This window comes from Sarcophilus harrisii, chromosome X (assembly GCF_902635505.1).
Source record: "Sarcophilus harrisii chromosome X, mSarHar1.11, whole genome shotgun sequence".
Lineage (NCBI taxonomy): Eukaryota > Metazoa > Chordata > Mammalia > Dasyuromorphia > Dasyuridae > Sarcophilus > Sarcophilus harrisii.
Window position 1 is genome coordinate 11,056,828 of NC_045432.1, and position 22,125 is coordinate 11,078,952.

General features: G+C 37.2%; 1 long non-coding RNA gene across 19 annotated transcripts in view; it reads right to left on the reverse strand.

The window, feature by feature from the left end:
• LOC105751131 overlaps nucleotides 1–21,082 on the reverse strand; it is a 184,956-nt gene extending 163,874 nt beyond the window's left edge. For 4 of the 19 annotated variants that reach the window (XR_004230683.1, XR_004230681.1, XR_004230682.1 and 1 more), the window contains exons 1-4: nucleotides 18,703–19,432; nucleotides 3,681–3,819; nucleotides 1,336–1,474; nucleotides 426–564 (exon numbers count right to left, since the gene is read on the reverse strand). This is a non-coding gene — a long non-coding RNA (uncharacterized LOC105751131). The other 15 variants (XR_004230677.1, XR_004230676.1, XR_004230679.1 and 12 more) reach the window with 12 other exon arrangements.
• Between the last annotated feature and the right edge of the window lie 1,043 nt (nucleotides 21,083–22,125).

Genomic DNA, 22,125 nt, shown 5'->3' on the forward strand with positions numbered 1-22,125 from the left:
GTCATTCTGGACTGGGACATACCTCCCAGCTCACAAATGTTATATCCTAAAAGCTCTGCCAGATTCACCTGAAGACCACTGCAAGTTTCAACATTCAAAGACAGGACTACCCTCCAGCTCTCACATTAGCTATTTTAAGCTCTGTCCTACCTCTACTAATATCATTTGAAAAGCACCTCTTTGCCTCGCTAGTTAGGATATAAAATCCTATCAACTTCTGACGCGCTCAGGATTTTTTCATTTTTCAGAGTATATGTGTGTGTGTGTGTGTGTGTGTATCTTAGCAACACATTAGTTTCAAAGACCAGATGAATAAGGTATCTGTTTTAAACAGATGTACTTAACTATGTACTTAATACCTTTTTGTTTTCAACTAAGATTCTTCATTCATTATCCAATAATAATAATGTCAGTTGTGGACTTACCAGAACAAGGCACTGCATGGGATTATTTTTTGCCTGGTTTTCCTTATTTTAGAGCTACAGAAGGCACATCATTTCCCTCTTTGCTCTTTAGTTATATTAGTTTAATACCTGAGTTTTAATTCAAAGGATCACCACTGAGCTGAAAGAAATCATACAGAAATTAATGCTGAATATCTTCACAAAATTGCACTTTCTCATTGTTTTTAAATTTCTTGCTTCCCAATACCTCAACCCAATGTGTACATTAAAAAGATACTCTTCCTCCAACATGACCCTTCACAGGTCAGCTGCCCATCTCTTACATTCTGTGATTTTAAGGCCACTCTTGCATCTGAAATTCTCTTTTCTAAGGGCTCTCCTTGCTCTTCCATCCTTCTATCTATTCCATTCTCAGACCTGATATTCTCCGTGCTAAGGTCTGTAGATCCTGACAATCTGAGTTCTCAAAACATTCACCACCACCCACTTTCTGTGTTATAGGGTCCTCCTGAATGCCCGCCTCTGATAGTGCAAATTCTAAGGCCACACACAGCTCATACATTCTGCACCAGAACATTCCTTCCAGCTCACAGTGCTCCCTTCTGAATGTTCTCCCAGCTTGGTTGTCCTGGCCTCTCTGTGTGCCCCCCTGCATAAGCTGCCATTCAGAGGCAAGACCATCTACCAGTTCTCAAATTCTCCATTCTAAACAATCCCTCACTCCAACATTCTCCTTTCAAAAGCAGCTCCCAAACGATCATCTAGGATCCTAGGAATTTTTCCTTCTCTTTTCTTACTATTTATTATATTACACTGCTTATGTTTCTTAACACAGTGTTGCTTTTAAAACCTACGAACTTAACATCTTATTGTTCTCCACAGATTCCTCATTTATTATCCAATAATAATTCCATTTCAACTGCAGACTTACCAGAACAAGGCACTGAATGAGATTTTTTTTGCCTGGTTTTCCTTATTTTAGAGCCACAGAAGGCACAGCATTCCCCACATTTCCTCTTTGGCTGTATTGGTTTAATACCTGAGTTTTAATTCAAAGGTTCACCACTGAGCTGAAATGAATTAGGTAGAAATTAATGTTACATATCATGGCATAATTTCACTTTCTTATTTTATAAATAAACTGGTGCTTCCCAATACCAGTATTTAACCTACTGAACACATTAAAAAACACAACAGCAGAACATTTCTCACTATGATACTGTGTATTCTTTGGATCAGTCCCTCACAAGTAAGATCTATATATTAAGGTTGACCTATATCTTTGGTTTTCAGGCCATTCCTACTTCTGACCTACTCTATTCTATTGTTCTTCTAGCTCAGACATTCTCCTCTCTATGCACACACTCAGGCCTGACACTCTGACAGTCTAGTCTAAGATTCAGATCATCTTTTACTTTCTGTGTTGGAATGTATCCTATACCTTACCCAGACACTCCAGGTGCGAGAGTGCTAAGTTCTAAATGCGCGCTCATATCTGATATTCTGGCTTCTCTATCCCCTTCTTAGTCTGCTATTCAGGGCCAGGACTTTCCTCAGTGCTCAAAGCTCTCTTCCACTTCTAACAATCTGGAGTTTGGGCTACCAAATGTACCTCCCAGCTCAGTGTATTATTTAAGGTCTTACCTCCTCTGACATGCTAGGAACTTATCTTTTCATTTCTTAATATTTATTTTATTACATTACATATTGTCAGTCAATAAACATTTATAAAGTGTCTACTTGACTATGTGCCAAATCGTACTAAAAAAAACCCTAGTTCCTTTCCTCAAGGAATTTACTATCTAAGAACAGTAAGCAATCTGATACAAACAACTGTATACAGAATAAATAAGATGTAATTGAGGATAAGCACTAGAATTGAGAGGCTACAAAAGATATCCTATGAAGATAGGATTTTAAATGGGACTTAAAGGAAGCCAGAGAAGCCAGGAGGTGAGGATGAATGGAAAAAATAGGCATTTCAAGCATGGGGGTTAGTCAAAGCCAGAAAAAATTCTCAGAACCATGTTTTGTTTATGGAACAGCAAGGCGAGGAATGTCACTGAACTGATTTACATCAAAGTATAAGAAACACTGACAGGCAAGAAGGGCGAGGGGAGATTGTGAAAGACTTTTGGCATTAAACAGGATTTTGTGTTCGATTCTGAGGGTGACAAGGACCTACTGGAGTTTATTGAGCAGAGAAGTGACATGGTTGTATCTGACCTTTACCACAGACACTTTTGGTGACTGAATGAAAAATGGTTTGGAGTGGGGAGAGACTTGAGGCAGCCAGATCAATCGTCAAGCTACTGTAATAGTCTAGCCTTTGTCAGAGTGGAAACAGAGGCAGAGGAGAGAAGGTATTTATTTGAGAGTGCAAAAATGAAATTGATAGGCCTTGTCAATGAATTGGACTTGGGGGGTAAAAGAAAAGGAAAAGTTCAGGATCACTCCAAGGGTTTGATACTGAAGGACTGTGAGAACAGTGTTATACTCTACAGTAATAGGGAAGGTGGGAGGAGGAAGAGGAGTAAGGGGCAAAGATAATAAGTTCAGTTTTAGATATGTTGAATTTAAGATGTCTAACTGGACATCCAAATGTCTTATCAATATGGTATTTTATGAACTGAACCAGCTACGCCCAGCAAAAGAACTCTGGGAGATGACTAAGAACCATTACATTGAATTCCCAATCCCTATATTTTTGCCTACCTGCATTTTGGATTTCCTTCACAGGCTAATTGTACAATATTTCAGAGTCCGATTCTTTTTGTACAGCAAAATAATGGTTTGGTCATGTATACTTATTGTGTATCTAATTTATACTTTAATATATTTAACATCTAAGACTGGTCATCCTGCCGTCTAGGGGAAGGGGTGGGGGGAAAGAGGGGAAAAATTGGAACAAAAGGTGTGGAAATTGTCAATGCTGTAAAATTACCCATACATATAACTTGTAAATAAAAAGCTGTTTAAAAAAAAAGATTTTTCTGACTTTTAACTGCATTTAAGCATTTTATTTCAAGAATAAAAAAAATCTAATAAACATGAACATGTTCTGATTGTTTTTTAGATAAATCCAAATAGCTAGTTATCATTTTTTCTATTGTTTGAATAAAAACTGATTTTGTAGGGGAAAAAATGGTATTTTAAAAGCATAAATAGTGTCCCTTTTAAATTTTATTTACTTAACACCTTATAGTTTTCAACAAAAACTTGTCACTCAACTTGTCACTCATTACCAGTAATAATGACAAGAATATCAGTCCTTACCAGATCAAGGCACTGAATGGAATCACTTTTTTGCCCTTTTTTTTTCTTTTATGGATCTGAATAAGGCACTACATTTTCACCAATCCCTTTTGGCTGTTAATTCGGTCCCTGAGTTTTAATACAGAGCTGCACCACCTCACTGAAATAAATTACATGAAAATTAATGTTTATTATTTACCATAAACAAACTTTTTAATTATTTTTAAAAATTTATTTGCAGGTGCCAATACATTGACTCACTGGGCACATTAATAAGAAAAATACTCTTCCCTGCTATACCACTGCTTCTTTTAAAGTCCCTCGCAAGTCAGAAGTTCTATATTCTAACATTTATTCCATCACTGATATTCTGTTATTTTAAGGCTCCTCCTCCTTTTGATATTCTCTGTTCTACATGTCCTAACAGCTCTAATGTTTCATAGACTCTCAACATAGACCACTGTCAATGTTATAGGGTCCCTGAATGCCCAGGCTCTGATATTCTAGAGTCCCATTCAGCTCAAGCACAAGATTTGAACATACCTCTCAGTTCATAGATGCTCTCCCAATTCTGCTATTCTAGTTTCTCTGTGTGCTCACAGTATATTTGCCATTAAGAGGCAGGACTGTCCTCTAGTTCTCAAATTCTCCATTCTAAGTTCTCTCCCACCTTCAACATTTTCTTTTGACAAGCTCTTCCAGCCTAGACATCTAGAATCTACTCTGCTTTGACATCCTAGGGAGTTTTTCTTTTCATTTCTTAATACTTATTTTGGTGTAATGTATGTTTCTTAGCAATACAATATTAAAAATGCACAACTGGTGTCTTTTTTTAATACCCAAGTACTTAACACCTACTTTTTTTTGCAAAAAAGATCTGTTGCTTCTTAATAATAACAGTAATATCTTGCCAGATCAAGGCACTCCATAGAATTACTTTTTTCATCCTTTTTTGGGGGGGTAGGGGGTGGGGAGGAGGTCAAATAATGTACTACATTTCCCCACAATCCCATTTGGTTGTTTTGTTTTAGGATCTGAGTTTTAAATACCTCATCAAGGCGATGATATGGAAATTTTGTATAATAAACCAAAATATGCTTTTTGGTTTTTAGATTTACTTATGCTTCCCAATACCTTGACTCACTGAATACACTAAAAAAAACAAAACAACAAAAAACCTTTCTCAGATCTGTATTGTCTGTCTTACTGCCATTAACAAATCTGAGAATTTTTAACTCGCAGTACTCCAAAATCTTCCTACCAATGCCCACTTCCAGGCTTCACATCTATGTGCCACAGTTCTACCATCTCAGCTCAGTCTACCTCCCATTGTCTTCTAAGATATCTCTTGCTTCATTCACTTCCTATATTCTAGGATTCTGGACCTCATCCAGCTCAGAATTATTCTATTTTAAGACAACTCAGAGCTTGTTCTAAGGGATCTACCAACTCTGATATTTTGACTGTATTTCAAACTTTCTTTCTGATACTCAATACCCAGAAAGAACTGAAATTCTGTACTTTAAATCATCTACCAAATCCAACATTTTCTGTTGAAAATCACCTCTTTGTCCAGGCATCCTGTGTGCTAAGTAGATCCTGATATTTTATGCTTTGATACCCTATCCAGTTCTGCTCTTCCAGAATTTTTTCCTTTTATTTAATTTTATTCTATCATAACATGTTAACATTGTTTTACAAAATAATAATTTAAAAGGCAAATGATGTTCTTTTTATGTCATGTATTTTTTCCAATAAATACTCCCCTTTGTCAACATCAATAATATTAATATCAATCAAAAATCTTATTGGATTCAAGCATTGCATGATTTTTTTGTAGGGTGTTTTGTTTTTGCCATATAAAGCAGTATATTTTCACTTTTTTTTTTTTTTTTTGGCTTTGTGATTCAATACCTGATCCTAATTCAGAGCATCAATCTTGTGTTGCTATGACACTGAAACATTTAGTTGCATAAAACATCACATACATTTCAATTATTTTGCAAATTAACCTGATTACTGCATTATTTTCACTTACTCACCCCCCCACCCCCACAAATCAACAAAAAAAACTCTCCATTTCTAGCTGTGGAATGTGTTCTAAAACAGAAATGTCAAACTCAGAGCAGTAAAATCCTGAGCATAGAGCCACTATCAGATTCAAATGTCATTAAGTCAGTATGCAGTCAGCAGAGATTAATTTTTGAGCTTGGTATCACTGCTCTAAAGAACCCCACAAGTTTAAAGATCTACATTCTACGGTCCATTCCAGCTCTGACATTCTGTGGTCTAGCTCTCCTAGCGCTGATATCCCTAGTTCTAAGCACCTATCAATCTGACATTCCCTTCTTTCTGGCTAACTCTAAGACTTAAATTCTATGATCTAAACTCCCCAGACTCAAGGTGTGTGCTCTAAGGCTAGTCTAATTAGCTCATACTTCGTGTTATAATTGCCTTCTTACCTCTGTAGGGCTCTAGCTATCACACAACTTATTGATTCTAAAACAACTCTTAGCTCAAATATTCCCTATTTTAAGTACCCTCCCAGATCTGATATTCTGGCTTCTTTATTCACTTCCTATCCTAACACTGAGGTGCTTAGATGGGAATCCCAGCTCTGAAATTCTACATTTTAAGCTTTCCTCTCTCCAACACTCATTCTCCCTTGAAAGGTTCCTTCCAGCTCAGTCATTCTTGATTCTAAGGGAAGTTTTGTTAAGTATCTATTATATGCCAGTCACTTTGTTAAGGGCTTGACATATCTCATTTTACTCCATTTGATCCTTACAACACTCCTATCAGGTAGCTGTTATCATTAATCAAACTGAGGAAACTGAGGCAGATATTGACTTTGCCCAGGGTCTTAAAGCTAGGAAGTTTGCGAGGCTGTATTTGAACTCAGGTCTTCCTGATTCTATCTAGTTGTCTCAGTTCTGATAATCTAAGGACCCTCCCCATTTTGACAATCTTATTTTCTCCGTTCCAATCTTGCTCTGACATAGTAGGCTATTTTTTTCTATCATTTTTATACGGAATATTTCTTAGCAATAAATTGATTTAAAATAGTTTTAATGTCCTATGTAGTTAAAAGCTTTTTTTTTTTTTTAAATCAATAAGTACTGTTTCTTTATTATCTATAATAGTAATATCGTTAGCAATTTTCCCAAATTAGGACACTTCCTGGAAATTGCTTTTTTGGAATTTGTTTTGAGCCAGAAAAGGCACCACACACTTTCTTTTCCTTTCTAGCAGTGTGGTTAAGGACCTAAGTTTTGATTCAAAGAATCTCCAGTGCACTGATATAAATTCCGTAAAAATAAATGTTGCAGAGATATCACAATGTGTTCCCAGCTCAGAACATCTGAGTTCTAATACCCTTCCCATCTATTGCATTCCATGCTTTTTAGGTCACTCCCACTTCTGACAGTCTTCATTCTAAGAATTCTGATATCCCATATTCTAAGTGCCCTTCTAGCTGGCATATACTGTATAATAAAGTTTCTCCCAATTTCAACTTTCTTCTTTGAAAGGCTAACCCAGCCCAGATATTCTCTGTATCATGACCCAACCTGCTCTGGTCTTCTAGGAATTATTTATTTTCTTGTATTTCATAAATAACTTAGTAATACAATATTTTAAAAGTGCAAATGATGTTCCTTTTAAATGCTATATACAAAAACTTAATTTTTTTCATTAAATACTCCCCATTCCTTACCAAAAATAGTAGTATCAATAGCCATGTTTTGATCAAGGCATTGAACAGAATTGTCTTTGAACCAGAAAAGGCAGTAGACTTTTACTGCTTTTATTTTTCTTCTCCTATGTTATTCAAACCTAAAATTTTAATTCAGAGGATGAATATTATGCCAATATAAATTATATTGAAGTGTTGCATATTATGCCATATACTTTATTTTTTAGAAAAATTAATTAAGTCTACATTTTTTTTTCTTTGGCTGTGAGGCTCAGGACCCGTTTTAATTTAAAGCACCACTACTGTACATTGAAATAAATGTTATATCACATACCATACACTTTGGTGTTGTTTTTCTTTAATTAATGTGTCTTGATTACCTTCACCAACTTTAGAGGTTAAAAAAAAAAAGCCTCAATGATAATGTATACTTTAAGGATTCTTTCACCTCTGTAAAGTTTCTCATCAATGATAATCTATGATTTTAAGGGTACTTCTAACATTGTGTTCTAAAGCTTTTTTCCAAGCTCTGATATACTTTCTTTTTAATGTCACCTCCCAGGTCTGTGTTTCCTCTCTATGGGTACTCCAAGGCTCAACAATCTATGTTCTCAATCTCCACTGACTTGACACCTTGTTTTCTCAGGCTTGCTCACTGTTTTATAAGCCCCCTTTATTTCAGCTATTCCAAGTTCTAGGGTGTCATCCAAGCTGGACATTTTCGATTCCAAGACACCTTCCAATTCAGAAAAGCTATGGTCTAAGTGTTCTGAACTTAGCTTCTAAGTTTACTCCCAATTCAGACCTTCTAAACTAACAGTCCTCCCAGCTTTCAATTTCTATATTCTCCAAATCCCCAACATTCTCCCTTGATAGTTACAGCCTAATCAAATATTCTATACTCTAAAAACCTTCCAGGGCTGACATTTTGTTCTAGGCACCATCTAGTTCTGACCTACTCCTGTTTTTGTCCTTTTTATTTAATTTTATGGCAATACATGTTTCTTAGTAATTCAGTAACTTAACATCAAAATGATTTTATCCCTTCCCATATACAAACTTCATTACCAATGACAATTTCAAGACAATTCCTTGCCTGAATAAAACAGTGCAGGAAATTAAAATTAGCAGCCAGAGCAGGCACTATTTTATTTTTCCTTTCTTATGTGGTTCATATTTATTGTTAATTTGTAGCATGAATACTGTACCAATATAAATTATACTGAAATGTTGTATATCACACCATTCACTTTATCTTCACAAAATTAAACAATTCCTTGCAATACTTTAGACCACTGAGCAATTTTCTTTTCTTTTTTTTGCTGAGGCAATTGGGGTTGAGTGACTTGCCCAGGGTCACACATCGAGGAAGTATTAAGTATCTGAGGCCAAACTCAGGTCCTCCTGACTTTAGGGCTGGTGCTCTATCCACTGTGCCACCCAGCTACCCCCACTAAGCAAATTTTTTAAAGACTTCTTCCCATCCACAATATTGTATTCTCAGGCTCCTCCCCACTGTTATAAAAGCCCATTCAGCTCATATTCTGTGGTTTTAAGGTCATACCTAGATCTGACATTGCTTTTTAAGATCTCCTATCTATGATAGCCCCTTGTTCTAAGTGACCCCCCAGTTCTTGACATTCTTCTCTCTAAAAATATGCCTGAGTAGAATACTTTGTATGTCAAAGTCCCATGGGGACAATTTAGATTAGTATAGAAATATGATCTAAATAAAGCTTTAGATTAAATTAAATACTTGCACAGCACCTGGCACAAAGCAAGTACAAAAATAAACAATGTTTCCTTCCTTGCAACTCTGACCATCTTTCCAATTATAGGGTCCCTTCATATCAGTGACAGTCCCTACTACTACTGTTTTGCAACAAGGCACAGTATGAAATTAAGGTACTTCATTTTCTGACTGTTTGAATTCACCCAAGTTTGAATTCAGGGCATCACCATCTTGCTGGTATGATATTGCCTTTAAAAATTATAATACTTATACTTTAGCACACTGAGCAAATTTATAAAAACTTCCCAGATAACAGGATATATGCTAAAAGTCTTAGTACTGTCATTGAGGTTTTAAGATCATTCCTGTTCCAAAAATTGGGTAGGAATGGCTCTCCTAGTACTGACAGCCCTGTTCTAAGCACCCCTTTGACATTCTATTTTTGATGGCTACTCCCAGGACTGACACTCCATTTACCCAGAACCCACTGATAATTTGTTCTGTAATTCTGACCATCTCCCATCTCACAAGATCTTTGCTATCTAGGGCTCCATTTAGTTCAGACATAGTTATTTTAGAGGACTTCTGCTTTGAACATTCTGTAGGCTAAGGTCCAAAGCATTCTGACAATTTATATAAGAAGAACTGCTCAGCAGCTGCCTTACCTAATCAAGGAAGTAAACAGAATTTTGTTTGGTTTGAATGAAGCTCTTTATTTTTACCTCTCCTCTTTATATGGTTACATGACACAAGTTTTAACTCAGCATCAAAACTATGCTGATAAAAATTATACTAATATGTCTATCTGTATCATATATTTAAAAACCCCATAACTCCTTCTCAGCCATGGCACTTGGCTTATAAAGTCCCTTTCAACTCTAACTACATTCTAAGGGCCCTCCTAACTCTTGACAACCTGTGGTTTTAAGGCTACTTTAAATGTTAACTCCTGCTCAAAGTGTCCTCTCAGCTCTGATATTAACCTATTTAAAGGTATGCCCAGGCCTGATGTTCTGAATCCTAGGTCCCACTTGGTCCACTGAACCCAAGATTCTGGATACTCTTTTTTCAACATCTGTTTTCTGAGCTTTAAGGTACCTCCACACTTTTACTATTGAGGTGGAGTTCCTTTCAACTAAGGCATTCTAGATGCCAGGACACCTTGGACATTGTATTCTAAGAGTGTTGCCCATTCTTAGTTCTATTTAATGTTTGGACTTTTACATATATGAAAGTCTATATTCTAAGTGCTCTCCCACTTCAACATTTTCCCTGGTATTCAATAAACTTGTCTCTGCTTCAATCTTATTTTTCCCTTTAAATTTAAAAACTTGGTTGCACTCCATGTAATTTAACAATCCAATTATTTAAAATACAAATGAAACTCCCCTTGAATCTTGTTTACACTCAATTTTTTTCCCTCAACACAGCCAACTCATTAATAGGCCTATTAATATCAGTGTTACCATCACTGTAGTTATTTTTCTTTTGGTATTCAGTTAAGACTGCATATATCACCTTTTCCTTTGTCACTATGGTTCAGGATCAGATTTGTAATTCAGTTTAAGATGGTGCAATAGTGCTGACATAAATTATATTAAATATTTAATATTAAAGAAATAACTTTCCCCACCCAGTACCTTGGTCTATGAATTAAACAAAACCATTCTGCCCCAGATATGATAGTATATGATGATATAGTATAGTATGTTAAGAGCCCTCCCAGCTCTCACACTGTGGGATTTTAAAATTATTCCAATTTCTAATATTCTGTGTTCTGAGGGCTCCCTTAGACTTATGGTCTTTTGTTTTAAATGTGGCCTCAACACCAAGACACTCCCTTCTCCAGAGCTATTTCCTCGCTTGACATTCTTTGTTCAAAGGTTTCATGGGCTTTGACAATTTAGATTCTCAGACTGACCATCTCGTATTTCCTGAGTTATAAGGTGTCTCCAAAGCATAGGGTTATGGGTTCCATCAGCCCATTTTTGTTGCTAAAAGACAATAAATATGCTATTGTCTCCTAAGGTCCTGTAAGCTCTAACAATTTCTGTAACCAGAGGAAGATCGTTCTACCTTCTAATAATCCCCTGGCAATTTCAATTTAGTCATGCTGTACTAGAAGATGCTTCCTAGTTCATACATTCCTAAGTTCCCCTCTGAAATTCTGTATTCTTCAAAGACACCTCCCAATTCTCATCTTCGAAGGCCCCATGAAACTGGGATATTTTCTGTTTATTCTGTGACGTTGATTATGGTTCTCAGTCATCCAGTAATATAAAAAAGCATTTTCCTTTTAAATTTTGTATACTTAACGGTGGTTTGCTCTAGCCAGCCTCTACTGGATTGTGAAAGCCTAATATTAAAATCTTTACTGTAATCATTTACATGTTGGAAACTGACAAAAGCTAAAAATTAAAGCTTGATTTATTTTGTTTATTGTCTAGGTTCAAAGTGATAGAAAAAAATGTTATTAGAGCAGATTAAATGTGTCATGTGTCAATCCCCCCCCCTCCATTGTTAAACATTCATAAATACACCCTTCCTTAACACTTTATTTCTTCAATAAATATAGTCAATTAAGTACAAATAACTATTTCTCTCAAGAGCAGTCTTATCTAATCAAGAATCTACATGACACTACTTTTTCCTGGTAGCCAGATAAGGCATGGTACAACCCCTTTTAATTCAAAACATTATAACTATTCTGATATAAATTATATTGAAATAAATGTTGTATACTATGCCAAGAATGGACTTTATTAATTTTTAATTAACCTGTTCCTTCCCAATATCTTGGATGACGTAATACAAACTAAAGTTGTTCCCAGTTATAATATGCAATTTAGGGCCTTTTCTAGCTTTGATAATTTGTGTTCTAAGTCTGTTAAGGAATTGCATGGAATCATTCCGTGTGTGTGTTGGGGGGGGGGGGAGGGCAATACAACGAAGGCACTATATTTTTCTCCTTTAATTTTGTGGCCTGAATTTTAATTTGGAACATCATCATTCTTTACTGATATAAATTTCATTGAAATCACTATTTCATATCATTCTATCACTGCTTTTTAAAAAACCCACCTGACTATACCTTGGTTCAATGAGATTAGAACAAAACAAAACATAATGCTTTCTCAGCTTTGCTATTATGTTTTGAAGACTCCACTTACCTCTGGATTTTAAGCATTAAGAGCAATCCCATCCCTGAAACCTTCTGGTGTTATGGCCACTCCTAGTTCTAATATTCTGTCTTGGAAGGGTTCTCCTAGCTGTTTTCTCTTTTGTGTTTACTCCCAGACTTGACACTCTGTGTGCTAAGATATGCCAAGCTCTTGACAATTTTATCTCTGGTCCTGAACATCTCCCACTTTTATGAATTATAAATAAGGTCCTTTTCTACATCTGATATTCCATGTTCTAGAGACCCATCCAGCTCAGGCATTCTTGATTCTAAGAGGTTGCTTTGCTCACAAACACTGTATTCCAAGTTTCCTCCCAGATCTGATAGTCATTCTTCTATGTCAATTCCCAATTTTGACTATCTGAACTCTGAAACTGTATTCTAAACTCTCCTACTTCCAACATGCTCTCTTGAAAGATACCTACGACATCCACACATTCTGTGTTTTAATAATCCTTGGTCCCATCTGGATCTGACATTGGAGATATTTTTTTTCCTTTTTTTATACCTATGCTGCACATGGGTCTCAGTAATATGATTTAAAAGCACAAAAAATGTCTTTTAGATCTTGTGCAATTAACATCTTTTTAAAGAAACTCTATATTTTAATGACACCAGATGTCTTTGTGACTAAAATACTGCATGAACTAGTCCTTTTTATTTAGCCTGATAAAATAACTGAATTTTCAAATTTTAACTTTAGTCAAGTGCTTTTATATTCTCTAAGGACCTCCCAAACTGGACATTCTATATTCTGAAGTCTCAGGCAACTCTGACCTCCTAGGGATTTTTCTTTTCCTTTTTTTGACACTGCATATGTTCTTTGGCCATACAGTGATTTAAAAGCACAAACAGTGGTGCTTTTAAATATAAAGTACTTTATGTTTTCAATAAAAACAACCAATTATTGTCAACAACATTAGTATCAATTTTATTCTTACCCAATCAAAGCAGTACTCAGAAATAATTTTTGAGCCTTCCTCTAACCTTGCCATCCCCTGTGTTTCAAGACCTCCTTAATTCTGGTATCCTTTTGTGAAAGGGCCTACCAAGCTATGGGATTCATGTTCTAAGGTCCCACTAGCTTCGACATTCTGGATTCTCACCTGCTCTTCATTTCCAACTATATGAGTTTTAATATCCCTTCCACATTTAAAATCCACCCTCTTCTTAAGATCCTTTCAGCTTCTTAATTATAGGAGGTTTCCAGGCTCAGACCTTTTATATTCTAAGTGCCCTCCCAGTTCACATATTTTGACTTCTATGACCACTCAAAGTTCTGATATTCAGTATCCAGACTGCTCTTCCTGCTCTAACATTCACCCTTCAAAAGGCACATCTAGTACAAACATTCCATGCTCTAAGGACCTCCTTGCACTAACAGTCTAAGTTTCACTGTTCCACCCAACTCTGATCTTCAAGAGTTTTTGTTCTTTCCATGTAACAATTTAAAAATACAACTTGCATCCCCTTTTGAATCTTGAATATTTAAAACTTTATTTCCTTCAATAAATTCAACCAATTCATTTCCAATAACACTGGTATCAATGGCACTCTGACCTGATCAAGGTCATACAGAGAATTACTTTTTTTTGGCAGCCAGATATAGCAAAATATTGTTACTATTCTTTTTTGTGTCTGTGGTTCAAAACCTGACTTTTATTCGGAGTACCAAAACTGTGCTGACTTAAATTATGTTGAAATGCATGATGCATCACATACATATCATAAATAAGCTTTGTTGTTCTTCTTTCTAAATTAATCATTCCCCCCAATGATTTAGCCCTGAGCAAATAAAAAAAAAACCACTGTACTCTACCTTTTGAGACTGTGTGTTTTAAGTCCCCCTTCAGCACTGAGATTCTCCTCTTTAGCGCGATTTCCAGGCCGTATATTCTATGTCCTAATTTCTTACAGGCTTCCTATGTTAGAAAATCCCTCCAAACTGGGATATTCCAGGTTTCTGGATGCTAAGAATCTTCCATCATGTTCTTAATTATCTTCCCAGGTTTGATATCCTAGCATCTGTTCCCAATTTCAATTTGGTCATGCAAATTAGATTGTAGCCTAAACTCCCATCTGTGAAATTGTTAGCTAAAACTATCTCTCACCTTCAAAATTCTACCTGTCCCTTACTCCTTCTACAGTATTTTGGACTATGACCCAAACTCATTCTGACCTTCTAGGACTATTTCTCTTCTCCTTTGCCTATTTATTTTATGATATTGCATATGTTTACAATGATGTTAAAGCACAAGGTGGTATCCTTTTAAGTCTTGTGAACTTAAGACTTTACATTATTCAATAAAACTAATTCATGTCCTGGCTCACATAGCAAGTGTCTAAGGCCACATTTGAATTTAAGCCTTCCTGATTCCAGGTCAATCTCCCTATACACTGCAGCACATAAATAACATTAATATCCAGAGCAATCTTACCTGATCCATACTTGGAATTTTTTTTTTTTTTGGTATCCAATTAAGGCATTATATGTTTGCCTTTCCATTTTGGCAGTGTAGTTCAGGACCTGACTTTTCATTCAGAGCATCAAAATTGTGCAGAAATAAATTATATCAAAATAAATATTATCTCATATCATATACCACATATTATCTTTAAAAATTTATCTGTCCCTTTCAATACTCTGGTCCTCCGAAAACTTCTTCCCAGTCTTCCCAGCTCTGACAATCTGTTTTAAGGGCTCTCCTTACTCTGACATTCTGTGATTAAATCATTTCCACCTCTGAAATGCACCATTCTAAGCTATATCCAGCCTTCAGTATATTGTCTTGAAAGGCACTTCCAAGTCAGACATTCCATATTCTAAAGAACCTCATAGTCCTGTTCCTTCTCTGATAACATAAGGTTCTCTTTTTACTTTATTTTTTCATCTTTATTACATTGCATATATTTAGCAATACAGTGATTAAAAAACACAAATGATGTCCTTTTTAATAAAATCTCATATATTTAACAATTTATATTTTTCAAAAGAAAGCAACCAAATCATGTCCTGGGTCACACAGCAAAGTAAGTGTCTGAGGTCAAATTTAAGCTTAGGTCTTCCTGATTCCACGTCCAGTATTCTATGCCCGGCATCACACAATATTAATATCCATAACAATCTTACCTGATCCATGCTTAGAATTTTTTTTTTTTTGGGGGGGGGAATCCAAACAAGACAACTGTATGTTCACCTTTCCATTTTGGCGACGAAGTTCAGTACCTAACTTTTAATTCAGAATGTCAAAATTGTGCAGAATTAAATTATATTGAAACATATGTTACATCTCATTGTATAAATATACATTGTTACCAGTTTTTTTTTTTTAATTTACCTATTCCACCCAATACCTTTTTGCTCACTTTCCTTCCCAATACATTGACCCATGAACATATTTTAAAAACCTTCTTCCTTGCTATGATATTATGCATTGGAAGGCCCTTCCCAGCTCTCACAATCTATGTTTTGAGGGCCTTCCCCACTCAGACATTCTGTGATTCTTAGGTCACCCCATCTCCAAAATTTGTTATTTTAAACTATAGCCAGTTTCTGGTGTATTCTCTTAAAAGACATATCTCCAAATGAGATATTTCATGTTCTGAATCTAAAGAATCTCTTAGCCTTGTTGTCTTAAGCCCCTCCTCACTCTTTTAATATTCTAGGCTTCTTCTTTACCTTTAATTTACATATTCATTTTAATTTTTATTAAATTACATATGTCTTAGCAATACAGTGATTTAAAATCCTGTGTACTGAAAAATCTAAAAAAATAGCAATAGGAGTCTTTCCAGGGGAAGTCACTGCATGGAATTATGTTTTTATTTGTTTGTTTTTGGTTTGTTGGGAAGCCAAAGAAAGTTACTTTTGCCCTTTGGCTACATGATTTGGAACATGTTTTAATTCAGAGTATCACCACTGTGTTGCTATAAATTATAATGAAATAAATATTTCACCTCATACCAAATATATCATTTGGAACTGTCATTCCTAACACCTTGCCTCTCAGTAAGCACAGTAAAAAGCAAAAATCAAAAACTAAACTAAACTAAACACCACACCAAAACCCTTTCTTCTAGTTATGATATTTCCTGTTCTCAGTACCTTCTTAACTCTGACAGTCAGTTACAAGGGCCTTCCCAGCTCTAATAGTCTGTGATTCAACTTTCTGTGTTCAAAGGCCTCTCACTGTTCTAATATTTTTTCTAAGACTCTGTCATTCTGGGTTCTCAGGCTCTTACTGTCTTCTGCTTGATTAGTTTTATAGCTCCTTTCTATTTCTGATATTTCCTGTTCTCAAGATCTTTTCAGTTAAAATCAAGTATCCTTGACTCTAAGATGCCTCCAGGCTCAAAAATTCTACTTTCCAAGAGTAGAGTCAGGTTTGATATTCTGGTTTTTATAGTCACTCACATTTTTGACAGTGTTTCAACTATTTTCTCAGTTCTGAAATTTTGTATTCTAAGCATTCTTCCGCTATTTTCCCATATAGTGCCCTTCAAAAGAACCTCCCTGGGTTAATACAGTGTACTCTAAGACTTTACCCAGCTTGGATCTATTAGGGATTTATTTTTACCCTTGACATTTATTTATTCATTTTGATTTTATCACAATGCATATGTGTCTTAGAATTACCATGATTTAAAAGCATGAATTTTGAAGCTTTTTACACTTTATTTCCTTCAATGGCAGTCTTACCTGATCAAGGTCACAGAGGGAATTATTGTTTTTGGTGGTGAGATAAAGAACTGTATTTATTACTGTTCTTGATCACAATTGTAATTTGTAATTCTTTTTAAAATTTAATCAGTCATTTCCAATAATTCATTCACTCAATGAAGCAAATAAAATAATCTGAAGCCCAGCTAATGATACTGTGTGTTCTAAGCGTCCTACCACTTCTGAGATTCTCCTCTCAAGGGCTAGTCCCAGGCCTACCATTCTATCTCTTAATGGGCTATGGGCTCTGATAGTTCTGATGATTCTCTGACCATCTTCCCCTTCCTTTCTTATAAGGTTCCTCTAAATTTATGTCTCCTAGGTCAGAAATTTCATGCTCTATATGAAGCCCACTGGCTTTGATAATTTCTGTAATTAAACTGTGACCATCTCCCTACTTTCTGACATTCTTTTCTTACCTACTTCTGACATTCCCTTGTCTAGAAACCCTTTCAGCTTAGTCATTTTAGATGCTAAGATATCTCCCAACTACAGAAGGAACATGTATATTCCATGGTCTAAGTCCCCTCCCAGGTCTAATATTCTGGCTTCTATGTTCACTCTCAATTTAGCCCAAGTCTGAGATTTTCTATTGTAAAGCTTTTTCCCACTTGCACTATTTTACTCTGAAAGGTACTTCCAGTCTTCACATTTTATGTTTAAAAGCCTCACCAAGCTCTGACCCAAGGTTTTTTCTTTTCTTTTTATAACAGTAGATTTTTCTTAACAATCCAGCATAAATGATGACCCTTTCAAACATTAATTCTTTATATTTTTCAATAAATGTAAACAATTCATTATCAATAGCATTAATATCATTAGCAGTGTTAACTGATCAAGGCTAAACTAGGAAATTTTTTTTTTGGTATTTAGAGAAAGCACTAGACTTTTATATACCTTTCTTCAAGTTTTAAGAGCTGTCTTTTAGTTCAGAATATCAAAACTGGGCTGGTATAACTAATTGAAATACATTTTGCATGTCAAAAAATGTACTTCAGTATTTTTAAAGGAACCTATCCCTTTCAATAACTTGCTAAGTAAAATTATATTGTGTATCCCAAAGGTCTTTCTGACTTATTTAAAGCTCTGATATTAAATGGTTTGAAGGACACCCTTAGTTCTGACATTCATTGACATTTGAAGGTCCCAGCAGCTGTCATCCTGGCTTCTCAGTTCTGATCTCCTACTTTCTGAGTTTTAATTTTCTTCCTATTTTCGATTCTCCTTGTTCTCAAGATCCTTTCAGGTCTGGCACTCTAGATTCTAAACACCTACCACCTCAGAAATTTTAGGTTATAAGAATCTAGCTGGATCTGGTATTCTGGTTTCTATGTTCATTCCCAATTCTGACATTTTAAGAGCCTCAATTGCCTTCTCATATCTGAAATACTATATTCTAAATTATTCTCTTCACACTCTAACATTCACTACTCAAAAAGCACCTTCTAGCTCTGATATGCTATGTTCTAAGGACTTACCCGAGGTCCCACTCAACTTTAATTTGCTAGGATGTTTGTACTTTTTAACCTATTTATTTATATTTTATAGCATTGTATATTTTTCTTAGTAATCCCTTCAGATTGCTAAGCACACAAATGGTATTTCTTTTAAATCTCATATACACTCTTTCAAACCTCAGATACACTTTACCCCCCCCATAAATAGAAATGAATTATTAATTAAATCTTACCTGATCAGTGCCATGAAAATAATTACCTTTTTTCCCCCCAACATATAACAGTGCATTTCCATCTTTCCTCTTTGGCTGTGTGGTTCTGGAACTGAGCTTTAATTCAGAGCATCACCCCCTGTGCTGATACAAATTATATTAAAATAATGTTTCATACCAAAGGATCTTTTATTATTTTTCAAAATTAAGGTGTGAATCCCAATACCTTGTCCAATTCAGCACATTCAAAAAAAAAAAAAAAAGGGGTGGGGTGGGGAGATAACAACAATCCAGCTATGAGATTATGGGTTTTAAAGACCCACCATGCTCTAACCTTTCAGGGTTTTCCCCTTTTCAATTTTCATTCATTTTTAATCTTATCATATGGCTCATATATCAACAATCCAATGATTTAAAATCACAAATAGTATCCCTTTTAATTCCTATGTGACACCTTAAAAAAAAAGTCCCCCATTCATTACCAATTATAATAATGAATAAGTCTTATCACATTAAGGCTGTCCACAGAGCTAAATTTTCGTCTTCTGAGATGTAACTAACGAAGACGCAGCTTCTCTTCTCCCACCTACCCACAGTTAAAAGATGATTTACCTCAAAGACGACAAAGCTGACTCTAGGTTCTGATTGGCTTTTGTCTCGGCCTCACCTTCCCCGTTAGCTCTCTTCCACCTTTGCAGGTAATATAGGAGATAGGCTCCTACGACCTGATTGGTCTTGGATTCTATGACATAATTTCCCCACCCCACCCCCAACGTCCGCAGCAAATACTGTATAGGCTGAAGACTCTGCCCCTCCCGCGATCAGATTGGTCCTGGATTCTATGACGTAACTTCCTTCCCCCTTTCGCAAGTTCGCTGCAAACACAGGCAAGGTTTAGAATAAAGCTGCCACTCTTCTCCCTCTCCCTCCTCCTCTGCGGCAAACACTGGCTAGGGCGAGGACAAAACTGCCTCTGAAACATGATTGATTCTGGATTCTCTGACGTAAATTCTTTCCCCTCCCTCCTTCCACCTTCGCAGCAAACACTGTCAAGGACTAGAACAAAGCTACCTGAAGGACTTGACAGGCTCAGGATTCTATGACGCATTTTCTTCCTCTCTTTCCTCCCTCCCCCAACCCCCGCTCCGCCACCTACCAAGTCCGCAACGAACATTTGAGAAATAGACCTAGAATAAAGCTGCCTCTTAGGATCTGAGAGGCCTCGGAGTCTACAAAGAATTTTCTTTCCTTCCTTTTACCTCCGCAATGAATACTAAATAGGCCTGGAATAAAGCTACCTCTGGGATCTGGCAGACCCCGGATCCTATGACGCATTTTCTTTCGCTTGCTCTCCTTTCCCCTCCGCGGCCAACAACGGCTAAGTCTGGGTTAAAAACAAAACAACAACAACAAAACTGTTCCCGAATCTATGACGCACTTTCCTTCCATTGCTCTTCTTCCACTTCCGCGGCGAACACAGGCTACACGTCTGGGGGAAAAAAACTGACAGGCCCAGAATCCGATGACGCACTTTCCTTCCTCTGCTCCCCTTTCCCCTCCTCGGACAACACCGGCTAGCTCTAGCACAAAACTGAAAGGCCCCGAATCCTAACGATGCACTTTCCATCCCTTGCTCTTCTTCCACTTCCGCGGCGAACACAGGCTACATGTCTGGGGGAAAAAAACTGACAGGCCCAGAATCCGATGACGCACTTTCCTTCCTCTGCTCCCCTTTCCCCTCCTCGGACAACACCGGCTAGCTCTAGCACAAAACTGAAAGGCCCCGAATCCTAATGATGCACTTTCCATCCCTTGCTCTTCTTCCATTTCCGCGGCGAACACCGGCTACACGTCTGGAAGAAAGGGGAAAAAAAAAAAAAAAAAAAAACCCACAACTGACAGGCCCAGAATCCTATGACGCACTTTTCCTTCCTCTATTCCACTTTCCCCTCCTCGGCCAACACCGGCTAGGCCTAGCATAAAGCTGCCTTTGAGACCTGATTAGCTTCCAGCTTTCCTGGCAAAGCTTACTTTACCCACCCACCTTCCAATTTCACAGCAGTAACTCCGTGGACAAAACTGCCTCTCAGACCTGATGGACGCAGATAAGTGGCGCAGATTCCTTTCCCATCCACCTTCCACCTTACCAGCCAACATGGGATAGGCCGAGGACAAAGCTGCCCCTGGTACCTGGCTGGCCCTGGATTCTCTGCTGCACTTCATTCCTCCCCCCCTCCACATTCGTGTTGGATAGGCCGAGGACAAAGCTGCCTCTGGGACCTGACAAAAGCACATCAGAGGAGCTGAATACTAGCCCATCCACCTTCACCACAAAAACTGGTTAGGCAGAGGACAAAGCTGCGTCTGGAACCTGATTGGTGCAACCGGTGCTGCAGTTTCCTACCCATCCACCTTCCAACTTAGCAACAAACAGGCGATAGGCCAAGGACAAAGCTGCATCTGTAACCTGATTGGCGCGGTCAGTGCTGCAGTTTCCTACCCACCCACCTTACAATTTAGCAATAAACATGGGATAGGCCAAGGACAAAACTGCGTCTCAGACCTCCTGATTGGCGCAGTCAGTGCCGTAGTTTCCTACCCATCCACCTTCCACCTTAGCAACAAACATGGGATAGGCCAACAATAAAGCTGCTTCTGGGATCTGATTGGCCCTCGATCTTCTGACGATTTCCTTTTCCCACCCCCTTTCTGCCTTCAAAGCTAACATGGCTGCCTCTAGGATCCGATTTCCTTTAGCTGCCTTTCCCCATTTCCCCACCAACCTCTGATAGGCTAGGACAAAGCTATCCTTGGCAGTTGATTGTTCCTCTCCCAGTAGGTTGGTCTCTCGCTGACCCTGTTGTTTTCCGTGAGAGCGAGCGAGGGAGGGGAGGCAAAAAGAAGCTGTATCCAGGGAACCGATGCCCCTTGGCCTTGTTGCATGTTCTTGTATTAGGGCAAAATCAAATCCTTGGGTCACTGGTCGAATGGAGTTATCGCTGCCTTCTCTAGCCTGGGGAACTCTTTGAGATTCAACTTTTATAATCAACTTAAATTACCAGAGTTTCCAGCCAGGAATGCACTTAGTCTTCTTTTAAGTGGCTAAGATGGAGATATGTTTGCACTTTTAAAGATGAATTCCCATTGCAGCAAGTTCCCCAATCTGCATGGGAGGGACTCAGTCAATAAGCATTTATTAAGCATTTAGCTTATGCCAGACTTGGGTGGATACAGATGGGAATAAAGCAGTTTCAGCCTTCAAGGAGCTTACTACATAATGAAGGGAAACAAAACAAAAGAAAGATGAAAGGAATAGAGGGTGGTAGAATCCAGTCCAAGGAGTGCATGCTGATAGAAAATGAAGATGAAAGGGGTGACGGTTTAAAAGAAATGGGCTTAATAATTTAGATTATGCCCCTCCCCCCAACAGCTTGCAGCCCAATAACACTTCAGTCTCAATGGCAGTTAGA